Genomic DNA, 19,510 nt, shown 5'->3' with positions numbered 1-19,510 from the left:
ATTCAAAGAACTATGGGAAACCATTGGAGGGTGTTCAGTAGAGGGTAGCACTGTCAGATCTGTGTTTTGGAAGGATCGCTCTGGCAGGGGAACGGCAAGAGTGGAAATGCGAACGACCGAGAAGTCGAGAGCAATGGACCACATGAGAGATGACTGCGGCTTGGACTTGTGCTGGCAGAAGTGGGGGTGGAAGAAAGTGAGGATTTGAGACATAGAAGATAGAATCAGCAGGGCTCGGTGATTCACTGGACATGGGGAATGAGCAAGAGGGAGGTGCCAAGAACGATGCTGAGGAATGTGGCTTAGGGGCAACTGGGTAGACACTGGTGTCGTTTGCCATAAACACACAGGCCTTTTGAGGAGAAGGAGCGGGCCTTGGGAAACACACGGCATGCGCATGTATGAGCTAACAGGGCGTTGTATACATTGGGAGTATGCTTAATGTTTTCATTTGTTTAGTTAGTTTGTTCTGTTTTATCTTAGCCAGGTAACACAGACCTGAGTGCTTGAGGCCATGACCAAAAAATCCACCTGACTTAGGGGTTACCATTGAGACTTTATGTTCTATAGCAGCAAATTACTTTCATCTTGGTGCTGCCATTTGGCTGGCTAAGACATCATGTGTATTTATGTAGGTACAGCTATATGATTAAGATAGTTATTGAGTTAGATGGTGGACCATTTGCATGCTGACTATCATTTTCAAGGAAATTTAGAGAGAGAGAGCAAAAAAAAAAGATTTCAAAGAAAAATCAGTGTGTGTGTCCTAGAATAGAGAGCTGTCTCCCTCGTAGAGATTTGAGCACCTGTGCATGCATGTGGCTTGGGTGGTTTTGCCTCTACAGAAGAAGGATGGGCTTCCACATTCTTCTCTGCTTTGTCAGTTCCTTCCATTCCCTGGCCTAGATAAAGCTGAAGTGTGTATCTCCAGCCAAACCACCTTCTGCTGTTTTTATGTGGCCCCAATTCCGTGTGGTCTGGCCTGGCGAGGAGAGACTTAAATTGAATAAGTATGGTTCATGGCCTGGAGATTATAGATTTCTTTCAGAACATTCAAAACTCTGAACCAATGTTATATCATTGATCCCCAAAATATTCATGTGAAGTTAATTGGAAATCCTTGCCTGTATTTATGAATAGGGAAGCTGGAATAAAGAGACATTCATTCCAGACAATTCAGCTGAGATTCCAAATGGCGGAGAATGGGTTCCTTAATCTTCCCTGAAACATCTTACCCTTGCCTCTGAGGCGTGTTGCAACTTTATGGCCTTCCTAAATGCCAAGTTCAATAAAGTACTTCTCAATGGTTGCCTCTTGGTGGGTGGGTTTACAGGATGGTTTTGACGTTCTTTGTGATCATCCATGTTTTCTGGTTTCCCTATAATAAGCGTGTGTTACCTTTATAATTGGGAAGAAAATGAAAGAAATGTCATTTGACAACAGCGTGCAGGGTGGGAAACCATTTTTAGAGAAAAATGTACGTATGAGATTACACATCCAAATGTTAATAGCAGTCATTGTGTTGGTCTGGGAATATGGGTGATTTTCTTTTCTTTCTAGTGCTTTGTGTTTTTCCTTTTTTTTTTTTTTTCATGAATACACATTACTTCTGTAATCAGAGAAAAAAAATACTAACTATTCTTTAAAAAATGCCACACAGACTTCCTCTCCCCAGTGCACGCAGTGGGATTGTGAGGGTGAAGAGAGCGGGCTTTCGGTTCTGACCCTGCAGGTCGCATCCAGTGTGATGACCTGATGACCCGTTTCCATGGCTTTAACGAGAGTCATAATAGCACAGTCTCCCCCCTCCACCCCAGCCCCACCTTCAGGGTCAGGTTCCCGCGAGCTAATGCATCTGAGGGCACTTGGAAGGAAGGTACTTAGTGGGGAGCTGCCGCGGCAACTGCTCTCCCATGAATACTGTGTTCAATATAATGAAGGGAACATGTTGTAATTTGAAGGCACATCATTTTTATTTTGAGGGAACAGGTGAAATCACAGTTATTAAACCAATCTCCTGTACTTTGGCACTTCTTGTGCCGGCTGATGTCACGTCAGAGTGGAAGGGGGGAGGGTTTGTCCCTGTATGCCCAGGCATCCTGTCCCCCTGCAGGGTCAGGCAGAGGGGGTCTGGCCAAGAGCCTGTGGGGGTGCGGGAGGCCAGGGTGCCGCCAGCTCTGGGACAGGGCCGCCCCCTTTGGCCAGGCAGAGGCCCAGCTTGAGCAAGGACTCTAGGAAAGCTGCAGCAAGCTGCCCCTCTGAGTCTTCCACAGACAGACAGTCGGCCCCCCTGGCCAGGGAAGCCCGACTCTTGGCAGCACACTGACAGGAGATCTATGGCTGAGTAGGATGGCTCCATCAGGAGGTGGAGGACTAAAACATTGTTCTCTTCCAGTTAAAAGTCAGGTAATTATCAGTGTTCAGTCATATAGTTTTATGGCCACAATGATTCACACAGGGTCTCTATAAGAAGGAAGAAAAATGACGTGGAAAGAATGGCTTATAGATCAACCTGTTCAAATGGAAGAGATTTTATATATATGATCAGAGAGAAAGAGAGATTTATATTTCTTTGAACGTGCTGGTCAAACTACACAGTTTCACTAAGCATTTAAAAATATATTCTCTTGATCTGTCTCTCCCTCTGTCTCCCCAGGGATGGAAATAGAAATTATTTAGTCTGGGAATTCAACTTAATTCAAGTTTCTTCTGTGGCTTAAGCACTAGTGGAAGAGGGGGACATGGCTTTCAAAAGCTTATATTCTGATGCCCCTTTTGTTAAGGCTTCTTTGTTGTTAAGTGATTGGTATTTTGGTGGAACCTTTTCTATATTCTATATTCTATATTCTATTATGCCTGCCTTATTTTTCTATATTATACCTGCCTTATTTTTCCATATGCCTAAAAGAAAAAAAAGCATTTCCCCCACTTTTCAAGCAATTTTAGGAATTGTCCTAGGGTTAGAAAAGACAAACAGAGCTTAAGCTTATGAATATTAAAACTGAATGTTGGAAAACGACTTGAGGTAATTTGATTGCTCAAATTTAATTCCTTAATTGATTACTTAATTTAATTACAATTTTCTCCTTATGTGACTAAGCAGGGCTGTATTTAAGCCAGCCTGGAGAGGTGGCCAGCTCTCTTCAGCTGTAGAACGAGATGAAATAGCATGGTCTTATTGGCTCAGGCTCCGAAGTTGAGGGCAGTGGGTGCTAGACCATCAACAAGGCTTGCTAAGAAGTCGGAATGGGTTTTGCCACCCATAGCATATCACCCACCCTCACCTATACATAAAAAAAGACAATAACAACACTGAAAGAAGGTTAGTGAGAGAGACTTCCCCTGAGCAGAGTATTTCCTCTCATCCTCCTACTCAAATCAAATATGTGAGAGATGCTGGAGAAGGGTTGAAGATATGGGGTGTTGACCATTCACCCCTCAACTAGTTACTTGCATTACTACAGAAACCCAAGATGGCCATGGATTCAGAGAGAACTCTTGGGCAAGTTTGACAAATGTTCTCTAGAGTTGGCAGGGCACAGAGTCTGCAAAGTCTGAAGGGGAAAGATTGATAGAATTGTCCCCAATGGTAGGGTGAAGAGAAGGGCCAAAGGGACAGCAAATAACACTTCATCTGTCGCGGGCAGGGGTGGGTGTCATCTTGTCAGCTGTGGGTCAGGGAGGACACCTCAGATGAAAGCCAGGCTCCGGTTTCCTTGAAAGGACCCTGCCCAAAAGGTCTGCCCACAGGGACTAGACAACCTGGCAGAGACTGATGGGTCAGCTGTCCTATAGGAGCTAAGAGGATCTTGAGTGGTTAGCCAGGAGATATTACTCTGTTCAGGGAGATGTCCCCAGCAAGGAGATCTCCAAACAACCAACAAAAGTGGTGTATGAAAGAAAAAGCCATGATTTGCCAGGTAGTGGGCACCATGATCATATAGCTACAGTGCTGGTCAAGTATAGCTTTCTGCCCCTTTACCTCCCCTTGCCCTAGTGCTGGAGGAGTTAGAAGCCACAGAGTAAGTTGAGGAGAGGGTGTTTTAGGGTAAATAAGGAACTGATCAATACCCACTTCCCTTCCTTAATGTAAGTATTTGAGCTTGGGTCAGGCCTGAATGGGGGAGGAGGAGAGCTTTGAAATACATGAGAGATTGAACTTTTGTGTTAGATGAACTGGACTTTTTAATACCTGAAAAATGAGACACCCTTGATTTCTGGCTGACTAGAAAAGATAAGGGGTCTGTCTGAGGTACCACCACGCTGTGAGGAAGAGAAATCCAACAGAGGAGGCCAGAAGGCAGTGGGTGGGATAAACACGAACTTGTTCCATGGGGGTCCGGTCCCTCAATATTTCACTTACCCGAGCAAGGGTTCCAGAGAAAACTGTCTTTGCATACTGCAGTTTTATGAACAGTTCTGGAGATGTGCAGTCTTGGTACTTGACATATAAAAATACTCCCTCTATTTCTATAATACCCAGCTCAGCAGACCTCTGTCTTTGATAACCTGTTCTAGCCTAGCTCTAGATTTGGAGAGCTCCTCTCTTCCACTCACTCTGCAGAGATTTTGATGGTAAGAGCTGGATATTATAGTCCGGAATGTAAAATTGAGAGCTCACAAGGCAAGTCTGTTGAAACAGAAGATACAGTAATTGTGAAACATGACTGGGAAAGCTTTCTCTGAAAGGCTGGGTTGGTATTGAGTGATTAAGACACCCTGGGATGCCTGAGTGGCTCAGTCGGTTAAGTGCCTGCCTTCGACTCAGGTCATGATCCCAGGGTCCTAGGATAGAGTCCCTCATTGGGCTCCCTGCTCAGCAGGGTGCCTGCTTCTCCCTCTGTCTCCTGCTCCCCCTGGTTGTGCTTTCTCTCTCTCTCTCTGACAAATAAATTAATAAAATCTTAAAAAAAAAGACACCCAACTCTGAGCCTGGTCTTGTCTCCTCCTAACTGTATGACCTTGGGACAATTATGTAGCCTCTCTGTGCCTCAATTTTCTCCTTTTTGAAATGGGGATAGTAATAGGTACCTTTCTTCATAGAGTTGTGAAGATTAAGTGTGTTAACATGTGTAAAGTGCTTAGAATAGTGTCCAATACTGTGGTAAGAGGTGCTTTGGAGTGTCAGTCATTGCTGCAGACACTGTTGGGGCCCAGGTCATATCTTCCTGGCCTACTCCAGCATTGCCTGTGAAAGCTCACACACACTCATAGCTTCCTGTCCCTTCCTTCCCTTCTTGCGGGTGTTCTCTGGCAGCAGGCATGAGCTCAGGCCAAGTGCACAGCAGGCTGAAAGCACAGGTGTTAGAGCCCCAGAAGAGACCTTCAATCAGCGAGGGTTGGGGCTGGAGGATAAACAGCCCAGCTCCTTTGTGCCCCAGCAAGGAGATTCCTTGTTCCATGGGGTCTCTGAGAGGATCCCCAGAGGGATCGAGCCCTAGTTGTCCCTAGCAGTGACCCACTCATTCATTCATCATGGATTGGCTTGCCCCCTCTCCCTTACCATGTTTCCTAAGATTGTCTCCAAGATAAATGACTTAAACTCAAATCCTTGTCTTAGTGGGAAGCATTGTGGGAACCAAAACACACAGCTCTTTTATATGGAAGTCTTTTAGATGCTTAAAATCCTATCTTATATATTTTTCATATAACCTACCACCCATAGTGGTTGCGGAGCTCACAATAGGATACTTGCTGAATTTTAATTCTATATCATCTCCATTTTTCATTATTTCTCTCTGTAACCCCATGAGCTTCTAATTGGAACTGTCCTCCCAGAACTTCAGATGGTTGGATAGTTATCCTTTTCTTAAATATCTCCACTCAGAGGATTCCAGGGCTCTGTTTTGCTCACCCCTATGTTCCCAGAGCCAAATGCAGTATCTGACAATAACAATACTCAATAAAAACTCTGCTGCCTTACTAATGGAAACCCTATCCTTCATGTTAAATCAGAATCTAGCTTGCTGCCAATCAAACCCCAAATAACGAGAAAGCAATCAGAAAGCTAACTTGATAGGGGCGCCTGGGTGGCTCAGTCAGTTAGGTGTATGCCTTCGGCTCAGGTCATGATCCTAGAGTCCTGGGATCAAGCCCCACGTCAGGCTCCCTGCTCAGTGGGGAGTCTGCTTCTTCCTCCCCCTGCTCCTTCTCTCTCTCGATCACTCTCTCAAATAAATAAATAAATAAAATCTTAAAAAAAAAAGAAAGCTAATTTTATATAGTAGGTACAGCAGCCTGGTATTTATGTTGAGCTGGTTTAGACCTGCACTGTCCAGTACAGTAGCCACTAGCCACGTGTGGCTACTGAACATGCAAAACGTGGCTCGTCTGAGTTATAACGTGCTACAAGTGTAAAGTGCACACCAGAATTTGAAGATTCAGTACCAAAACAAAAAAAAAAGTGAGATATCTCATTATGAATTTTTTATGTATATTATATAATCTGACGTTTTTTGAAATGATTTGAATTATTTGAGTAATATTCAAATACAATTTGAATAATTTGAATTCTATATCATAATTTGAAATATTTTGGATATACTGGGTTAAATAAAATATATTATTGATTTCACTTGTCCTTGTTACCCTTTTTAATACATACTAGAAAATTTAAAATTATGTGTGTGGCTTATGTTCTGTTTCTATTGGATAGTGCCAGTCCATCCCTAAATATGATTGCTTTTTCTCAACTATCTCTCACAGGTGGTAATTTTTATTCATCCTCTAACTGAATGTTTTTAGGGTACTGGGCCTGTACCAGAGGTGGGGTACATGAAGATTCAGCATTGCATTGAGACTGGGATGGGGGTCACAAGGAATGAGGAAGACCCTAGAGTCTGGGTCCCCTCTGCTAGCCTTAGGCATATTCCTCCTGGATCTCAGAGAGGGAGAGCAGTGGTTAAAGCCTTAACATGTCAGTAAAAAATAATCGGAATCCAATACCTTTATCTTTACTGGAATGTCTCTGCATTCATTTGGTTGGTAGGTTTCACATCCATGGAGTGCCTGAGTTGGGTAATATCCTCCTGACTCAGTTGAATGTCGACTTGAGAATTTAGAATCCAGGGAGGTATGCTTGAATGTAGGATGTGCATCTCCTAGTCATTGAGCAAGTCATTTAACCTTTTTAAGCCTCAGTTTCTAACTCTATAAAATAGGAATAGTGCTACCTGACCATGTATCTCACAAAATTGCTATAAGGAGCAAATCAGAGAGTGGACAGATCAGCTGTATGTGGACCAGACTCTGGGATGAGTTCATGAAATGACCCCCATTTCAGGAGCTGCAGAAACTTTGACTCTGAGTGACTGAAATATCCCAGAGGGCATCCAAAGACTGATGAACTATTCTTCTTCCCTTTATTGAACATCTCGATATAAAATCTGTGGTAGACTATAGGTCAAAATATCTGTTATGACTTAATTAACTTAGATAAGTGTCTATATGACATTTAGGTTAGTATGATCATTATCCCAATGGGTTTGTTTTTATAGTTATGCACACTTTTCACTCTTGAGAACCCCAAGGAACAAAATGTTATTGGCATCCTCTCCTGAAACAAAGAACAGCTGCATTTGTTTGGGACATTTCCCAGGCTGCTCCTTCCTCCATGTGTGAAGGATCCTGTTGGTCTGTCAATCCCACATCGAAGAGGGAGCTTGGGTTGTCATCACTTCCCTTCACCAGGACTCATGCAGCTGCTGGGTACTCCATGTGGGTTCTCTATTGTGTTTGAAAACTCTATGGTGGTCGCCTTAGGTGTAAGGAGCTCTACCTGCATTCACCTTTCCTCTAAAGTACACAGTAGTGACATGGAACCCCAGTGGAGGAAAGTCCTGGGAATGTCCCTGCTTCTACCAGTGCTGATCTCATTCTGACAACTGCCGCCATATATAAAAGGACCAGAATGTTGAGGCTGGAAGAGCCTTGAGAGAGTTGAGTGGTTCTCAATTCTGGCTGCCTGTTAGAATCTCCTAAGGAGATTTTGAAAATACTCAATGCCTAATCAGCTTTGATCCTGATACTGATTTAATTGAAATGGAACAGGGTCCTGGCAGTTGCTTCTTTTTAAGTGCTCTCCAGGGTTAAGAACCGCTAATCAGAAGTCAGGACTAAAGCCGCTGTCTCATTGCCTCATGCAGATAATTGAAGATAACATGGCTTTGGATTCAGACATCTTTGAACTTTGAATTCTGCCTCATTTACTCATTAATTGAGGCCTTGAACAAACTCTTGAAATTCTCAATTTCTTTGCTCATAAATGGGAAAAATAACACTTAGAACATTTTATGGGAAATTAAGTGTGAAGACTTATGTCTGTCTTCTGCACTCATTGTAAGTAAGCAACTTAAGCATAGGGACCATCTAGTAAATAAAAATAACACTTAACTGAGAAACTACAATGTGTCAGACACAGCAAGTACAACATTTAAATTATCCCACTTAAGCCTCACAAAATAACTGTATGTAAGTTAAAGAACAATTTCATGGGGCGCCTGGCTGGCTCAGTCAGTAAAGCATGCGACTCTTGATCTCAGGGTTGTAAGTTTGAGCCCCATGTTGGGTATAGAGATTATTTAATAACAAAAAATCTTAAAAAAATAATAATTTCATGCAATGAAACAAATAAGACAAAGATAAGTTAACTGTGTATGCCCAGGATCTCATGGGCTACAGGAAAGTCAGGATTTAAACTCAGATCTTTCTGACTCCAGCTTATCTTAGTCCATGCACTGTACTATCTCCCTCACCTGTGCTAAATGTTGTTTCCCTAGCCCCTAGCACAATGCCTGCTGCATGGAAGGTACTCAATAAATATTCAATAAGTGGATAACAATTAAAATGTGCAAATGAACAAATGAATGAAGAACCTAGCTCGTAGAAGACAATCAGTTAGTGTTACTACTCTGTTGATCAGTCTTCTCTGCTAACTCTATCAGATAAGGTTTATCTTCAGATAAGGTTATCTTCAACGGAGGCAACATGCAATAAGAAAAATTATAATGTGCCTTCTATTATTGCCATGACAAAATGAGAAAGTAGACAAGCAACTGATCAATCCTATTCTTTCACATACTATCAGGCAGGATATGATTTTAACTTGAGCATGTTGATAGCTGCAGATCAGAAAAGCAAATATCAATTCATGCTAGTTTTAGAGTCCTGTTAATCTTCCAGATTGTTATTTGGACACTAGCTGTCAGCATATTGTATGTATTTCCTACATGTCTCCTGAACACAGCTGTGCTAAAACTCCGAGGGCTCATTTTAACACACGAGAGCAGCTTGGACTAGTCGGAAATGCACGAGATGTGGAGTCAGCAAGCCTGAGTTCAGGTCTTGGCCATCCACTTACCAGCTGTGAAGCTTTAAGCCCAAGCATCTCAAATGAAATATGCATGCCCTAGAGGTTTGGGACATTATGCTGGAAGGTCTCAGAGATGCAGGATAAACACAATGCATTCATTCATTTATTAAGCAAATATTTATTGAATGCCAGGCATTGTATTTCAAGTGAAATGAACAAGACAGATAAGGTTGCCGTTCTCATGAAGCCTTAGATTCTTCAGAGAGACATCAGTTCAGATACAGATGAACACTATTAAAAAAAAAAAAGATATCATGAAGTTACTTTTTAAAGGCTTGATAACAAGTTTATTTTAAAAGGCTTGGTAATGGATTATTATTAGTTGCCTACCCAGAATTCACTTTCCCCTTTCTATTGGCATGCTGTTTTCAATTAGATGTCTACTATTGCTACACACCACCCATGGGATGGGCACTGGTTGGCTTAGGCCAAATATATTCAACTCCCCATTGGTTTAGGGGTAGCCAGGTAATCTAAACAGTCCAATCAGCATTAATCTTGGGACTCTGGCATGCAATCCTGGTATCAAAGTCGTTTTTACTGCTTTTCCTCTCAGCACCGGAGAATGAAGATATAATGTCAAGAGGTGCTGGAGCCATTTTGCTGCTAGGATGAGAAGAGCTTAAGGATGAAGCCAATGTGAAGAGAAGGGTGCAGGTAAGTGGACCCCACTCTGGGGTTTGCCTCATCTCTGAACTTCAAGATATAAAGGCTAATAGATTCCTTTATTGCCTAGCTGATATGAACCAACTCCTCTGTTTCTCGCACCAGAGACCTCATAACTGATACAGAAATTTGGTTCCAGGAGTGGGGTACAGTAAAAGACAAACCCTAAAACGTGGATTTTGCCGAGCAGAAGTGATGAGATAAACGGCAGAGGCCTGTTGGGAGTCAGGCCTGGACCTAGAGGCATATCAGGGGAAATGGTAGGAAATATCTAGGATTGTTGATTACAGAAAGGTCCTACAATAAAGAAACAATCTTAAGAGAAGTGACCCATCTGAAGGCAGAGAAGGTAAGAAATATGGTTTTGCTTAGAAAGGCCCGCTCTAGGTATGGACTGCAATCACGACAACTGGAATCTAACAGTGCTACAAAGACCAAATACTCTGCTTTCCAAGTGAAGGTTCATACAAGTAAAGACAGGAGGTAAGACTGGGGCAAAGGACAAGCCTGACCCTTTAGTCCACCCCCAAACTTCCAACTAACAGCCCTCACCTGACAAAGCACATTAGAGCAGCTGTGATGGAACCTGGGGTCAGGGAAGAAATCATTCTACTCCAAGTTATTGTCAGAAAGTGTCCAGAAACAGAAACCAACACAAAAGTAGCAGCCATTACACTGAGGCTTTAGGGGACGGTCATACAACAGGGGCCTGGCATCAGACAATATAAAGTCCTAGATTCAATACAACGACCAGAGGTAGGCTGTCTGTCTATGGTTCCTAGCCTTTGGAAGTGACAAGTCAAATATCTTGATGATAACTAAGTTTACGAAGGAGCTATATGGCCAAAGAAATCCCAGTCCTGGGCAACCACAGTCTATGACTGTTCAACTCCTATGGCAATCTCAGACTCTTTGAAGTCACACACAGAAAAGGGGATTATGCAACTCCTAGAAAGGGAAACTTCTCTAGATATGTCAATGAACAGAAAACCAGAGCCTTGCCAAATTGGTTCGGCTACTCCTCCACAGCCTTATCAGAACATGAGGTTGAGAAGAAAAAAGCAAATCCTTGGTACCAGCATTTCCAAGCCAGAGTCCTGAGATTCACCCTGATCAAACTATTTAAGTCATGTTCACCTCCAAGTCACATAGCCACCCCAGGGGAATTATGTCTTATGTGTATTATTGTCTGGAATGTGTGTTCATGTGTGTGCGTGCATGCTTTCTCAACTCTCCCCTTTTATAATTGAGATTTCTTTCATTGTAGTCATCCCTGGTCTTTCTCTACTATTGTATATTGGATGTGCTGGTGATTGATACATTTGTCTTAGCCATACTTTAACCAACCAAGAAGAGCTATATCCAGACCGAAAGAAGGTTTCCTATCCCCCAGAATTCCTGGACATGGAACTAGATGCAGTATTGAATGATACTTGGGTTGTCTATTTGGGGGGACAGAATGATTGTACTTTATGTAGATATGGATGGACATTTTTGAAAAATGCATGTATGGGCAGATGGATGTATGTAGGTGCTGTATAGTCAAAGGGGTAGACTATCTAAAACCACTTGATGTATATCCTAGGATTTAGCAAATAAGTTAATATAGTATGGAAAATGAAAGCTAGGCTTCTTACAGTCAGAGAAAAGAATTATAAATAAGGAAAGGGGGAAGGCTAGAATGAACTTGGTGGTGTTGGATTAGAATTGGAAGTTAGCAACATGAACTCATAATTTTTAATATGTAGATGCACATAGAAATTGACCTAGATATCTATCTGAGAGAAAGCCTAGAAGTAATGACACTCAGTATTAAAAAATACAGATCTTAATTGCCCAGATCTTGGTTTCTGAACACCATTCTCCTGTAAAAATTACTAGGGTTCTTTGGAGAAATGGCTGATTCTAGGTCTGAGGCAACGAAAGTACAAGATGAGCATGCAATATCTTATGCTGTTAGAAATAAGGAAGTCCTAAAAAAGAAATAATGGGGATATGTCAAAAGCACATAGGAGTCTACTTGAAGGGCCCCCCAGTGGTCAGATTGGAGACAATTTGAACAACAAAATAAATAATGCTAATAATAGATTATAACCCATAGAATAAAATGAGAATCCACAAACTATACTGATATACACAAACAAACAAGTGGGAGAGAAGAAAAGTAAAGTAGAATTCCGCTAAAAATGTAGAAGGAAATAATGCAGTTAGAAAATCACCATTTGGCAAACACCACGGTAATAATTGTTTCAGGTAAAACTCATCAATAAATGCTAAAATTAGTAGACAAAAGTATGAGAAATAAGATATTTACCTAATCTCAAAGTATCTTCCCGAAAGTTTATGATTAATCACAGTGGGGAAAATAGTGACATTATAATAGTGAAACATGGCAAGCCCCAGCTTCATTCAGTGATCAAGGTTTTCCTCACTGTAATGGTCTGAGTCACCATCATGTCTCCAGTTAGGATGCACTCAGGTGGATATATCATCACTCTCTGTTATTTATTCCAAAAATGATAACCTGAATTTAAATCATGAGCAAACATCAGGCAAACCCAAACTGAGGGCCATTCTACAAAATAACTGACCAGCATTCTTTAAAAATGTCAAGATCATGAAAGACAAAGAACTCTTCCAGATTAAAGGCCACTAAGGAGACATAAAAACAAAAGCAAAGAGTGATCCTGGATTAGGTCTTGAACCAGAGAAAAGATATTAGTGGAACAGTTGGTGATATTTGAATAAGGTCTGTAGATTAGTAACAGTGTTGTAGCAAAGTTAACTTCCCCATATTGATCTTAGTACAGAGGTTATGTTGGATGTTACCATCTGGAGAACCTGAGTGAAGAGTGCACAAGGAGTCTTTGTACTATATTTGTAACATGCTTGCAAGTGAAATCACTTCAAAATGAAAAGCTCAACACTTTTTAAATTACATTTTAAAATATGAAAGAAAAAACCATCAGCCTTTAAAATGTTTCCATGCCCCCTCTTTTTTCAAATCTTCCCTGACCCCTTAACTATCATAATTCCATACTTATATTCATGTCTATATTCTAATGGTTTCTGTTATGACTCAGAGGTCCAAAGACTGGCAGCCTTTGGGCTAAATTGGGCTTCAATCCTTTTAGGTTAGGCTGGCACAAAAGTCTCCCCATCCCTGAAGATTTGATTTGTCACAGCTCCCAACTACTCTTTATTGTTTCAGACATCAGGCTGGCTCTACTCATTTATATGACTTTTTTTAGTAGTAGTTTAAACATTACTACCAAAATTTTGAAGCCTTGTGTAACAAATTAAGCATAATATATTTTCATAGATAACTTGACTTTGGGCTCTGTTCGAATAGTCACGTTTGCTGATTCATTGGTCTGAGTTAATGTTCGCCTAACTTTTATTACATCATGAAAATAAGTGGTATTTCATTTTTGACTCAGAAATAGCCATTAGTCACCAAATTCCTCCCACTGTTCTTTGAATTTAATGGCAGTTTAGATCAATTGCCAAAATGAGGAGGTTCAGAGATATTCTGCATTTATTACTCATTTCTCAGAAACCTGATGGGCTCTGGGTGTAGAGATTACATCATCTCTTCCAGATTCTTCTTCTACCCTATAATCTAATCACCTGAGAAGCTTTTAAAATACTGATGCCTAGATGCTACTCCCAGAGATTCAGATTGAATTCTTATGCAGCAGGACCTGGACTTTCTTTCTTTCTTTTCTTTCTTGTTTCCCAGATAATTCTAATGTGCACCTAGTTTTGAGAACCACTGATCTTCCTTGGTTACGTTTGAGGTGATTGAGCACCTATTGTCCTAGGGAAAGTGTGTAATAGAACTTTGGTACCTTGACAAAGTTTATCTTTCAATACCCCTTGATATGTAGGGCAGCTCACCGAGAAGAAAGTATACATTAAAATTTCCTGGGGAGCTCGCTAAATGTGCAGATACCAAGGTCACACCCTCCCAGATTCTGATTCAGTGTTTACTGCACACCATGATAATTACCTGTTAGCTGCTCCATAGAAAGAAGACCTATAGCTCTCTGTGTTCAAAGCTTTATTTCTGAATTACTTGTCCTGACCCATTCATTCCTCCCACTACTTTGCTTCTTATTAATCCCATAAACTTCCAAATGTGTTGCTCATGCTCTAATTTTCATCATCGCTTCTCTCATTAGGCTTAACTTCTGACATTTTCTTCTTGGCTCCTCGTTGACCATGGTCTGATCTCCCTCTGTGAATCTGCATTTGTTTGTCTTGGGAAACTGCCCACACAGGTAGGCCTGTTCTTCCCAGAGATTTCCCTGCTGCAAAGTCACCTCTCCCAGCTTCCATATGCTGCATTTACCCCATTTGAGCCTCATTGTATTCACTGGGTAAAAAGCCTTCTTAAACCTGGATGGCTTAACACAACAAACATGATTCTATGGGATAGCTGGCTGTTTGGACCAGCTGGGCTAGAGTGGGATCACTCTCATCTTTGAGATCTCACCTGGGATGGCTGGGATGGCTTGGGTCCTCTCTCCACCTGATCTCTCATTCTCCATCAGTTCTCTGGGCTTCTTCATATGGTGGTGGAGGGGCTCCATGGAAAAAGCAAGAAAGGGCAAGCCCCAATAAACAAGTGTTTCTTCAAGCCTCTGCTTGGGTTACATTTGCGTATGTCTCGTTGATCAAAGCAAGTCACATGGCCAAGCCCAAAGTCAATGTGGGAGGTGGCTACCTGAAGGCATGAGTCACTGGTGCCCATTACTACAAAAATAGACCACAGCTTTCCCCCTAATGCCATTATTCATGTCCCCGTCATACGCAATACTCCCTTCCTCCGAGCATCCCTACAAATCTCATTCACCTGTAGCATTAGGCTCAAAGTCCTGGGTCCTGTGATTTCTGTCAAGTCCAAAAGAGGGTGAGTTCCTTGGCTATGGCTCCTTTGGGTTCAGAAACCTGTAACTGGAAGAGACAAATTATATGCTCTGCAAACACTCAACAAACCTTGAAAGATCGGACCGGGACAATCACAGTAAATATTTCCATCCAAAAATGCAATTAAGGGAAGATACATAGCAGGTACTGGTTCGTAAGAATTCTGGCATCCTGCCAGGCATGTGTTGCCAGGTCTTCCCAGAGCAGGACCCAGTTCTGTGCCTGGGAGTGGCTTCCCAATCCATTGTTCCCTATCACTCTTGGCGCCTGTGGCCTGGCTCTTGGCTTTGCCTTCCTTTTTGCTTAAGAAATAGCCTGTGTTGGCTTCTAAGTAGCTCTCTGAGGTTGCTTCTTACTAAAAAAAAAGTTGGGGGCCCAAAGGCCCTTTTGCAGTTTGTGAAACCTCAGCCCCTTTTACTCCAAGCTGGCTATCTACTTTTCCGTTGCAGTTTGTTTGCTTTTAATTAAGAGTTTGTTTTTGTTTTTTTTTTTTAAGAATAGTTTTGGGTTCACAGCAAAATTGAGGGGAAAGTACAGAAATTTTTCATCAGCCCTCTTCCACTACACATGCGTAGCCCCTCTGTGATCAGCATCCTCCACCGAGTAGTACATTTGTTACTACCGATACACCTTTGTTGACATATCATGATCACTCAAAATCCATAGTTTAGGGTTCACTCCTGATGCCGTACCTTCTCTGGTTTTGGACAAATGTATAATGATACGTACCATCATTATGGCATCATACAGAGTATTTTCAGCTCCCTATAAAACCTCTGTGTTCTGCTTATTCATCCCCACCAAACCCTGGCAACCACTGATCTGTTTATTGTCCTCTTAGATTTTCCAAAATGTAGCTGTGTGTGTGTGTGTGTTTTCAGTACAACTCTCTTTAAAATGTCGTAGATGTTCTATGATCGTCAATTCAGTTCACTACATGCTCCAAAACCACATCCATAAATTCTTTTTGAGACTGGCGTCTCTCTTCTTTGGGCATGTCTAGCTGCTATGAAATAGTGCCATTAAGATTCTTAGAAGTTCTTTGGTCTACCTGTGATGTTCCACTGGAAACCACCTTGGAAAACCCAAAACCCAAAGATCAAGAACAAATAAGTTGAAAAAAAAAAAAAAAGAATGGGACAGGATTGTTTCTGCAAGGGAAGCCACGTAGAAAGAGACCAGGAATTTGCGATGATCAGATCTGGGACACGTGCTTCTCACCGGACACTGTGTAGATGAGCTGAGCCTGATTAAAGGCACCTGACTGGGCAAACAGCCACGATTTGACAGCTGCTGTCCCAATATATATGCAGCTTCCTGAAGTATTTTTTTTCCTTAAGGTATTTTACAAGTAGGGGAGCCTGGGTGGCTCAGTCGTTGAGCGTCTGCCTTTGGCTCAGGTCGTGATCCCAGGGTCCTGGGATCGAGCCCTGCATCGGGCTCCCTGCTCCGCGGGAAGCCTGCTTCTCCATCTCCCTCTCCCTCTCCCTCTCCCCCTGCTTGGGTTCCCTCTCTCACTGTCTCTCTATCAAAAAAAAAAAAAAAAAAGATATTTTACAAATATGTTTGCAAGTTATTTCATGGTGTTTGTCATATATGGCTTTAGATGGCTGGATGGTTCTCTGTCAAATGAATATGTCATCATTTACCATTCCTCTATAGCACCTTACTCCGGCAGTTTTGGTTTTCTGCTGTTAAAATAACGCTGCTGTCATCATTTTTATACATTTTTACTTGTGAGTTCATTGATTATGATGCATTTTCCAACCTTTTAAGAATTGGATCATTGGGGGGACGCCTGGGTGGCTCAGTCGGTTAAGCGTCTGCCTTCGGCTCAGGTCATGATCCCAGGGTCCTGGGATCGAGCCCCTCATCGGGCTCCCTGCTCTGCGGGGAGCCTGCTTCTCCCTCTGCCTCTGTCTCTCTCTCTATCTCTCATGAATAAATAAATAAAATCTTTAAAAAAAAAAAAAGAATTGGATCATTGGGTAATACCATAGAAACATATTTGAGGCAAGTGAGCTAAGGGGCCAGTGTTTTCTAGAAGAATTGTACCAGTTTATGATGTTGTCATCAGCCTACCTACTTCCCCGAAGACTTACATTCTTACTGTTTTTCTTTCCTTTTTAGAGTTTAGCAGACAAAATGGCACCTCATGGTTTTAATTTCCATTTCTTTAACTGCTAAGTAGACAAGCATTTTTCCTTTTGTTAAATGACTCAAACTGATTTTTCATGTGTGACATCTCCAATTGTAGAGTGTAAAATTAACATTAGGCTTGGCTGCAAATGACAAAAAAACAGAAACTTCAAACAATACAAAATTGAACAGTGGCTTTTTTTCTTTCTCACAGAAAAGAGGTCTGGGGGCAGTCCAGTGCTATATGGCAGCACTCCAAGCTGTCAGGGACCCAGGCTCCATAGATCTTTAATTTTTTACATTTTTTTAAATTTAAATTCAGTTAGCCAACATAGAGTACATCATTTGTTTCAGATGTAGTGTTCAATGATTCATCAGTTGCGTATAACACCAAGTGCTCATCACATCATGTGCCCTCCTTAATGCCCATCACCATGTTCTGTAGATCTTATTGCTCTTCTCAATCCTCAGCATGAGGTCCTAGCACCTGATTTGCATTCCTGTTTGCAGAAAAGAGATGGGGGTGGGGGTGGGATAAGCCAAACTTCTCTTGAAGGACATTTTCATTTCTCTTGTGTTTATATCCCATTGGTCAGCACTTAGTTTTATTTCCAAGGGAACAAAAGGGAGAAGAGCTATTGCGTTGACCAGCAGCCTCTGCCACACACAGTAAATCTCCGTCTGCCATCGGGGCTGAGAAAGTAGCGGCTCTGGGAGGAGAAGATGGTGCCGTTTGGCAGGGGAGTAAATGTGGGAAGAGTGCCAGGACTCAGGCTGGCGCAGAGATGGGTGTGTGCTGGTGGGGAAATGCCACCCATGGGAAGTTGGCTTCTCTCTGATCTTGGACCCTTCCCAGGCTTAACTCAGCCTTCTCGAATAAACCTTCCATCTCCTCCCCAAATTCTCATTGTTTTTCAGGGCCCTGCTCCCATCTCAACTCCTTCAGTAGCTTTCCCTTACTGACTCAAGCATTCATTGCTCATTTGAACCTAGACACTGAGACAGGTTTTGTTAGGTTATCATTTCTATGTGTAGTTGGCCCAACGAGATTACAAATTTATGAAAAGCAGGTGTAGTACCTTACGTTTTTCAATGGCCAGCCCTCCTATGTCCCCTTCCACATTCTCTTATCTCAGTTTGGGAATCCCTGCTTACTCCCAAATATCCCGTTTTGGGGGAACCACGGTTTATAAATTCAGTGAACACGATTTGCTCAAGAAGGCATCAAGTGTTTATTTGCAGAATCAGTTTTCATGTTCTTCCAGTTGGTAAACAAACTGTATGGCACTAGGATAAGAACATTTGGAACTCAGTAATATGATGTTTTGTTTTGTTCTTTTGTTTTGATTCCACAGAATTGCTTTATAGACAGCACAGAACCATCAAAGGATATATTCCTGAAAATTGTTACAAGTGGCTTGAAACTGTATCAGGGATACAGTAAGTGGATGACAAATTGGAGGATGGTGCTGGTCATCAAGATGTAACCATCTGTTTCATAAAAGGGGGTTATTTGCCCATTTAGTCACAAATCTGTAATATGTGTCAAGTGTCTGCTACAGAAGGCACAGTGTCAGGTAATGTGGGGTCAGATCGAAGGGAGACTCAAGGGGAACCAGACCAGGATTCTGCTCTCAAGAAGCTTTTGAGAAAGTGAAAAACACACACATTAGTGTAACCTTTTCATTATCCCTTTACCTGTTGGAGAGTGGAAGAAACCCCATTAGCAGAAAGAAAACATTGCTATGGGTTGACCAAGCGCAAATAGGCAACAGAAGAGTAGCTCAAAGCAGCCCTTGACTCTGCCCTGGGAATACACCTCAGTCTGGGGTGAGTCACCTCAGATGGGGCTCAGGAATAGTTCTGCCCTCTCTCTGCACTCCTCTTCCAGGGTTTCTTTGCTTTTGCTCTCTCTCGCCCCTCCTCCTGGGCCCTTGTGCTTTGGTTCGTGGCTTGTGCTGATCATAGGCAAGGAAAAGCAGCTTTCCTGGTCAAGCTTCAGAGTGCATCTTTTATTCATTCAACAATCGTTTGATCAAATATTTTTTAAAAAAATCTCCACCTTCCTCTTGCCAATATGGACTAATAGCATTACCCCAGTGTGTTATTATGCTCATAGAGATTCTACCTTTTTTTCTACCTCTACCAAGAATCCTCTACATTATCTGCTTTTATATCCTACCTTGATATGAAGCAGAGCTCTAAGGAGAGAAGGTTTGGTTGGGAAGAACCCTGTCCTCCCACAGGGGGAAGCAATGGGGTCATAAGGAGGAGCAGAGAAAGTGCCCAGAAAGTGGGGTAGGGATGAGTGCCAGGATCAAGAGGACAGTATAAACCCAGGTAGGATGGCAGGCATCCTCAGGGGTGTGGGGGAGTGGAATTTGCATGTGTGTGCAGGGCTGA

The 19,510-nt window shown here is 42.1% G+C and overlaps 1 long non-coding RNA gene across 1 annotated transcript in view; it reads left to right on the top strand.

The window, feature by feature from the left end:
• LOC115944066 (uncharacterized) overlaps positions 1 to 19,510 on the top strand; it is a 114,195-nt gene that overhangs the window by 73,754 nt on the left and 20,931 nt on the right. Inside the window, exon 8 of the long non-coding RNA XR_014146888.1 lies at positions 9,927 to 10,027. This is a non-coding gene — a long non-coding RNA (uncharacterized LOC115944066). The remainder of the gene's footprint in view (positions 1 to 9,926; positions 10,028 to 19,510) is intronic.

The sequence above is a fragment of the Leptonychotes weddellii genome, chromosome 7 (assembly GCF_054177405.1).
Source record: "Leptonychotes weddellii isolate Sample4059 chromosome 7, ASM5417740v2, whole genome shotgun sequence".
Lineage (NCBI taxonomy): Eukaryota > Metazoa > Chordata > Mammalia > Carnivora > Phocidae > Leptonychotes > Leptonychotes weddellii.
This window is presented reverse-complemented; position numbering and strand designations above follow the sequence as displayed.